This window comes from Lipotes vexillifer, unplaced genomic scaffold, assembly GCF_000442215.2.
Source record: "Lipotes vexillifer unplaced genomic scaffold, Lipotes_vexillifer_v1.1 scaffold751, whole genome shotgun sequence".
NCBI classification, from domain to species: Eukaryota; Metazoa; Chordata; class Mammalia; order Artiodactyla; family Lipotidae; genus Lipotes; species Lipotes vexillifer.
Window position 1 is genome coordinate 1,884,947 of NW_006799727.1, and position 7,574 is coordinate 1,892,520.

Here is a 7,574-nt window from a genome sequence, read left to right on the forward strand (position 1 = left end):
CGGCATTCCCCTTCCTCATGACAGCAAAATCTAGGCAAAGTTGAAAGTTGCAAGATTCCAGTCAAACAATTATCCTTGCTTGGGTAAATATCATCAAATGAAACAAATGTGAGTGAGTTACAAAGGTAAGAAAATGGCTTTTGTAGATGACATATTTCAGAAGGATATTGTCAGTGAAGCTAATTTTTTGGAGGGCGGGTAGTGATGGGTAAGGAACGTAAGCTTTGGTTGAAAATAGCTGAGTCTTAAAGCAAATCAATGTGCACCAGAATCTTTAACTGCTGCTGAGTTTATGGGAACTAAGGTATTTGAATGTATCATTCTAAAATTGCTTTTATATGAAAATGATCAGGTGAGGAGCAGAGAGGCTGACTGGGTATATGCAGTTAAAGAGAAATTGGGGCTCCGTTGTCTTTCTGAATGCTTATGTTAATAGCTCCCTTCTCGCCAGGATGACCCTGGTTTGTCTTTCACATTCGCTGCTACTTTTTGGTACCATTTACTGTCCTGTGTGTTTATATTATGCTGCCACGTTGTAGCCTGGTAAGACTTGAGTGTTGGTTAGAGAGCACCCAAGTAAAGATGATAGACTTTGTAAGTGTGTGACTTTGCAATCAAATTGTACAGTAATTTAGGAGAATTGTTCAAATGAGTATTTAGTTACAGGCTAGACCTCTGCTTGTGAATAGTAGCCTAGGTATTAGGTTAATGGATTTTGATGTGCACATTATGATTGCGGGAGCTTTCAAGTATGTTGTAGTTCAATTTATACTGAGGTTTCCATGGCAGAATATTTTTATTTATGCCCATTATTCAATGTAAGCCTGCATTTACCTTACAGTTTTATTATTTATGTATCAGGAAAGAGAATGTAAAATGGCATGGTAATTTAAGCTAATCTATTCATTTGAGGAGGATTTGTTTTCTGACCATAGGTGGACTTTTACAAAAAGTGGTATGAGAAACGCAACTCTTGTATGTGTGAGACTGTTTTTTATGTGCACAGGGAACTGTCTCCCACGTCTACTGCACGGTGTTCTTCACAGTAATTATTTGATTGAATGTTCAGAGAACACCTATGGGAGGAGGGGGTTCGGAAGCTTCCTGCACACCTGGGGGTGTGGGGGGCTGGGAGAGATTTGGGGTTGTGAGTCAGGGATGGGACCCTAGAATGTTTGACACCCTAGTGGATAGATATGATTTGCCTTCTAAATAAGCTGATCCAAAGTGAAACTAGTGTTGAAACCTCCCAGCGATGCCCATCTGTAGCCTGAGCCACCCAGAGACTGGAAGTGAAGTCTGTGTCTTCTAAGGGGAGTTTTTGTTTCTGTTTTTGTTTTTTTTTTATGGTGGCTCATACTAAAGGCAGCTCCTTTCTCAGACGGGGAGCCCCTCTGCCTATTCTCACACTCATCTCTGTAGTTTCGGGACCCCAGCCCATCTTTGGGGCCGACGGGAGGGCAAGCTTGCAGACCCCCTCCCCCATGGCCTGAGCAGCCCGGCGGGCCCTGGGTACCCTGGTGGGCAGCCTCTCTCTGTGACAGCTGCAGGAAGCCACCTGTGCTTGGTCTTCCGAGGCAGAGAAACCAAATACTATTGGTGTGAGGGTTTACTTGATGTTCTGCTATTACATTTGAGGGGCCCTGGAAGCCTTGGGTTCATTACCCTTGAGCTCCGAAACTGGAAATTAAAAAAGTGCCAATGAACTACTTTGGATGATAGTTCAACTTTTGCCTGTTTGGGGAGTGCAAGCCCTTCCAACAGTTGACACGTTTGTATATATTTTTTTCATCGTCCCAAAGTACTTTCCAGTGTAAAAAAAAAAATCTCCAGAAAACACCAGTCTAGGCCATGGTATGTTAACTCTTTCGTAAAAATAGAAAAACACATAAACCAAAACATAAAGCCCTAGGCGGCACCAGTCATTCAAATGTAAAATCCTGGCAGTGCTTGTAGGAAACTCAATTGCTTCCATCTGAAGAGCCAGGAAATTGATTTGGAAAAAAGTAAATTTGAGGGATTCCCAAATAGTGGCAGCATGAAATGAATAAGAGAAAAATGAAGGTACAGACTGATCTTATTACCAATCGTAAATGGTAATAGAATTGCCAGAATAAACTTCCTGGGCATAGCTCATTTAGAGTCTCCACTGCCTGGTTGTTTCTGAAGGTTCTTAGTGGTCACAGGGTAAGAGCCAATCCCCAGGCTGGTGTCCAGGGCTTTCCACCATTAGTCCCTTTCCAGCCTTCTCTGTCACTAGGTCTGTTTCTTGAGCATCCCGGGGCCTGCCCTAGGGTAATAAATACTATATCCTGGCCTCGTGGGGGAAGTTTCTAGGCCTTTGCTCTTGCTGCTGTCTCTGCCCAGATTCCTTTCCTCCCACTTTCCTGGCTTCAACTCCAATTCCTCCAAAAAACCTTACGGATCTCCCCCTGTCACCCTCACTGGGATGATTTTTCCATCCTTTCCATCATGCTCCCATAACAGTTGGTCTTCAAATTATAGCACTTATTTCACTATATTAGGATGAGTTGTATCTTTTCTGAACTGTGATGTAAATGTATCAAAGACACAGGACCGGGCTTCCCTGGTGGCGCAGTGGTTGAGAGTCCGCCTGTCAATGCAGGGGACACGGGTTCGTGCCCCGATCCGGGAAGATCGCACATGCCGCGGAGCGGCTGGGCCCGTGAGCCATGGCCGCTGAGCCTGCACGTCCGGAGCCTGTGCTCCGCAACGGGAGAGGCCACGACAGTGGGAGACCCGCGTACCACAAAGCAAAACAAAACAAAACAAAACAAAACAAAACGACACAGGACCCTGATTTAGGTACTTCTGTAGCTTTTGCCATACCTAGAACAGTACTCCAAACTTGTTTTTCATTGAATTCTTAAACACTTGCAAAGATATACATCATTGAACAATCTCCTCAAAGACGGACTGTTAGATACTGAGATTCCTAAGTCTATGTCTGTCATAGAACCGAGCATCGTGACCAATTCAGCTACTTTCGGATGCTTCCAAACTTCTGGCTGTTTGGCATCATCTAAACACGGAAACCAGGTGATTGGCTGATATTTTTTTCATCTTCATGGAATCAAAGATTTTAGAACCAGAAGGAACTTTAGGGAGCTAAAATCATATTACAGAGGAGAGAATTGTGAACTTGAACCGGTAAGTGAATTTTCCGAAGCCACGTGGTTGTTTAGTGACCCAGGTGTGTGGATCCAGCCGGTAATATCTCTACGTGGTCCTGCCTCCTGAGCCTTCCTGGCTGTGGCCTTGGGTTCCACTGAAGATATAACCAGTCAGTTTCCTTTCTGCCCCGCTTTGGGATTGGCTGGCCTTCTGTCTATAAACACCGTCATCCAACAATAATTCCATTAACCACTCTTTGCTCAAGGCTGATATCACTGGGATAGAATTAAAAACAAAAGAGAACTGAGAGTTGAACTCAGGGGACTGAGAGCAATGCTAACAATTCATTAGCCATCGCCTTGCTGAAGCTACGGCAGCTGCTGGATTCAGTCAAGTTCAGACCCTTAAAAAGAGTGGAAAAAAGAAAGCACATAGTTTCCAGTGCCTGGGCACTGCACAGCCGGCCAGCTGGGTGTAGCACCATGGCAAAAAGATCTGTTCAGTTTCAGAAATACAAGACCCCGTGCTTGCACACAGGGAGGGGACTGTAGCTGCAACTGGGCCTGATTTGGCATTACTTCTGCCTGCAGTTCTATCAGACACAGCTCCTATGGGAAGTCCATTAGTATCTAAAGAAAGAACCAGCCCTACAAGTTGACATAAGGAGCAGGCCTTGTGTGTGTGTGTGTGTGTGTGTGTGTGTGTGTGTGTGTGTTTAAAGGCCTGTGTCTAGGGTCGACAGGCTTTTTAAGAGAAACTCTTGGTTTTCTATGTAAATGGTTTACTTCCTCTGGTCCAGAGTTAGTCTGTTAAGGGAATGAAGCACAATTCAGGTTTCTGAGCTGGAAGCCTGATTAATCTTTCTGCCAGTTACATATGGAAATAAATTAGTAAATGGTCCATCTGGGACTAAACTACTGCAGAGATGATAAATTATCGCCGTCATATGTCTGTGTTGCTGCAGACTGAGTCGTGCTCACCAGGAGCTGCTGAAAGATATCTGGATGCTCTGGCGAGGTCAGAGGAATAAAAGTTTAAAAAAAAAAATTAGAAGTAAAAAATTTACCTTGAAATGTTTCTTGGGAGGACAGTTTGGTTGATGCCAAGTTTGTGCCTTAGAACTGCTCTATCTGCAAATATTTAAAAGGAGAGTCTGGGCATAAGAAACATTTTACTTTTATATTTTCAAAGGCCAATGCAGTAACAAGTATTGATTAGTACCCAAGTGTCTCAGTGAGTAGGATAGTATAATTATATATACAATAAAAATATACCCCTGTGTAATATTGTACCTTATAATTTTCAGAGCAACTTCTTGTCTGTTTTCTTATTTAAATTTCAAAGGTGGGACAAGTCAGTGTCTCTAATTCTTTTTTTTTTTTCTTTGCGGTACGCGGGCCTCTCACTGTTGTGGCCTCTCCCGTTGCGGAGCACAGGCTCGGGACGCGCAGGCTCAGCGGCCGTGGCTCACGGGCCCAGCCGCTCCGCGGCATGTGGGATCCTCGCAGACCGGGGCACAAACCGCGTCCCCTGCGTCGGCAGGCAGACTCTCAACCACTGTGCCACCAGGGAAGCCCTCTAATTCTTGATGGATGAAAAACTGAGGTTTAGGAAGTTGAGTGCCTTGCCCTTAATGACACAGATGGCTAAATGGCAGAACTGGGATGAACAATGGATTCTGAATCCAGCTTCATTTCCATCAGAGCCTTACATGACATCAAAAACATTTTCAGTTTTTCATCATTCATCTAGCAGCACCAGGAAATAAAGCCTTCTATTTCTGTAAGTTTTCTAGAAGCAAAAGCCATACCTTCTTGATCATGAAAAGTAGTTTTTTTCCCTAATTAGAAGTGTTGAGTATTAGTTTAACTTTTTTAGGGCATGTTTTAATTTTTTAAATTGAGGTGTGATTGACATAAAATTTTATTAGTTTCAGGTGTACCACAATGATTCAATATTTGTATACGTTGCAAAATGATTACCGCAATAAGTCGAGTTGACATCCACCACCTTACATAGTTACAAAAAATTTTTTTTTCTTGTGATGGGAACTTTTAAGATCTACTCTCTTGGCAACTTTCAAATATGCAATACGGTCTTATTAACTATAGTCATCCTGTATCTCCATGACTTACTTTATAACTGGAAGTCTGTACCCTTTGATCCCTACACCCATTTCTCCCAGTCCCTGGTTTAACTTTTCCTTTTGACTGAGGCACACCCCTCTCCACTTGAGTTATTTTATAAAGCTAAAACCATCAGTGCCTTCAGGGGCTTTTTAGGTGTGGTAACATTTTGCCCCTTTGCAGAATGGCCCGAGGCTACTGTGACAACCCGGATTCTTACACCTGCTTTGAAATTTTCTTTTGTGTCTTCCTCCAGGGCAAACCTTCAGCAGTTAATCCTTGAAGCAGCTGAGGTGCTCCCCTCTAGAAAAAGCAGTTCAAAACGTACAGAAAAGCAGACTAGACTTAGAAATTATTAAATCACCTGGTTTATCAGATGTCAGTTTCTAAACATAAGCCATAGGCGCTGCTAAGTAGTCTCCATACAAGAAAGAGAAGCAACGGGCCCCTAGCATTTACGTGTCTGTGCTTGGCAGTAACCATGTCTCACCGAGATCACCCTCCAAGTTTCTCACATATCAGCCAGACCTGGTTCCTCCATGTACCTGAATAGCCCTCATGCTTTCTCACCTCTGGGCCTTTGCTTCAGCTTTTCCCTATTCCCGCCTGTCAAAATCCTGTGCAGATCTCAAGTCCCGTTACTATTGTCTTGATGCTTTCCCTTACCTGCCTCCCCACAACAATCAGAAACAAATGTCTCCTTTGAAACCTTCTAACTCTTTGTTAGAGAAAATAACACGGTCTGTATTTGAGTTGCCTGTATACCTGTTTTATCTCCCATAGAGGACAATACATTTCTCAAGGGCAGGGATTTCATCATCTTCTCTCTCTGACGCTTCTTCCCTCCCCAATCCCTAGCCCAATACTTGGCCCTTAATTGAAGCTTAACATGCAGTAGAGTAGGGTAATTTTATTTTTTAACAATGGACTCAATGTCTTTGGATGGGTGGATAAATTAATGATTTAAGATGTATCCGTATCCCTTGGAGGGCTTGTTAAAACAGATCCCTGAGCCCCACCTCCAGATTCAGTAGATCTTGGGTTGGGCCAAGAATCTGCGTTTCCAACAAATTCTCAGGTGATACCGATGCTGCCCTTCCAGGGACCACAGTTTGAGAACCCCTGATAGAATGAATTTATTTCCTAACATTCTCACACTAAAGCTCATAGGCTCACACCGTTCCTTTCATTAGAGAGCCTGTTGCTGTGTCTTCCCTGATGTGTAGGTCAAAAAAAATCTTCCGTTAGAAATTATTATGCCATCTATCTCGTGTACCAACTTTTCTATTTTGTAAGATTATAGGTTAACTGTATCCTCCAAACTTGTAGCCCGTTTTGTGAGCTTTAGCTAGATGGCATCTTTTTCTCCAGGAATAGAGCCAGCGTAATTTTATTTTACAACAACAGACTAGGGAGTCATTGACTTTGCAGCCTGTATACCTGGTCTACCCAGAGGATCAAGGTTGGTTCTCATGGTGGAACGGCGGCCTTGAAGGCTTCCTGGTGCTCTGATGTTTTTCCTTTATATAGACAAGTGTTTCAGTGGCAGCTGAAGTAAACTAAAATGATCTCACAAATGTCTCAATGGCAGCTATAGGAAAATAAGATAACCTCATAATATCTATGGCATGTATTTTCAAATCTCTGGGTCCTTTTATGCCCCATGAGGCAGTTTCAAGAACACTCCATCACGAAAGACCCGGTGCTTCAATAACTGTCCAAGAAATAAAGAGGTACCGTTGCAATTGACTTTTTCGCTGAAGAATTATTTTATGTTTTAGAGAGTCAGGCCAGAGGTGACACCCACCGTGGTTGAGAGGGTTCTCTCTCCTCCTCTAATCCCGTCGTCCTGCTCCTCTCCACCAGCCACTAGACGCATCATCTCCTAGAAGACCAGCGTGCTCGTGATCATGGAGGCCTCGCTGTCCTTTCTGTGACTGGAGCGATGCTGACCTCGGTTTCCTGGACCCATTCTGACTCAGGTAACCAAGCTTTGCCTTCCCCAGCTGGCTTACACCTCATGGAGATTGCACTGAATAAATGAAATACCAAAGCTATATTTAAATGCAAATGCCAAATTGATTGTTTCTCCAGCAATCGATATCCTCCCCCCCTTCCTCCGAGCACAGGCTCCGGACGCACAGGCTCAGTGGCCTTGGCTCACGGGCCCAGCCGCTCCGCGGCATGTGGGATCTTCCCGGACTGGGGCACGAACCCGTGTCCCCTGCATCGGCAGGCGGACTCTCAACCCCTGTGCCACCAGGGAAGCCCCCTCCGCGTCTTATTTTTTATTTTATTTTCCCGCGTCTTCTT

At 44.0% G+C, this 7,574-nt stretch overlaps 1 protein-coding gene across 2 annotated transcripts in view; it reads left to right on the forward strand.

Annotated features, from left to right (window-relative positions):
* The window catches only part of FOXN3 (forkhead box N3), a 403,658-nt gene that overhangs the window by 97,077 nt on the left and 299,007 nt on the right, over positions 1–7,574 (forward strand). The window contains exon 1 of one of the 2 annotated variants that reach the window (XM_007471895.1): positions 7,172–7,243. The exons of the other annotated variant lie outside the window; for it this stretch is intronic. The gene's annotated coding sequence lies outside the window, so the exon portion shown is untranslated. Of the gene's footprint in view, positions 1–7,171; positions 7,244–7,574 lie in introns of those variants that run through there. 2 annotated transcript variants of the gene reach the window in all.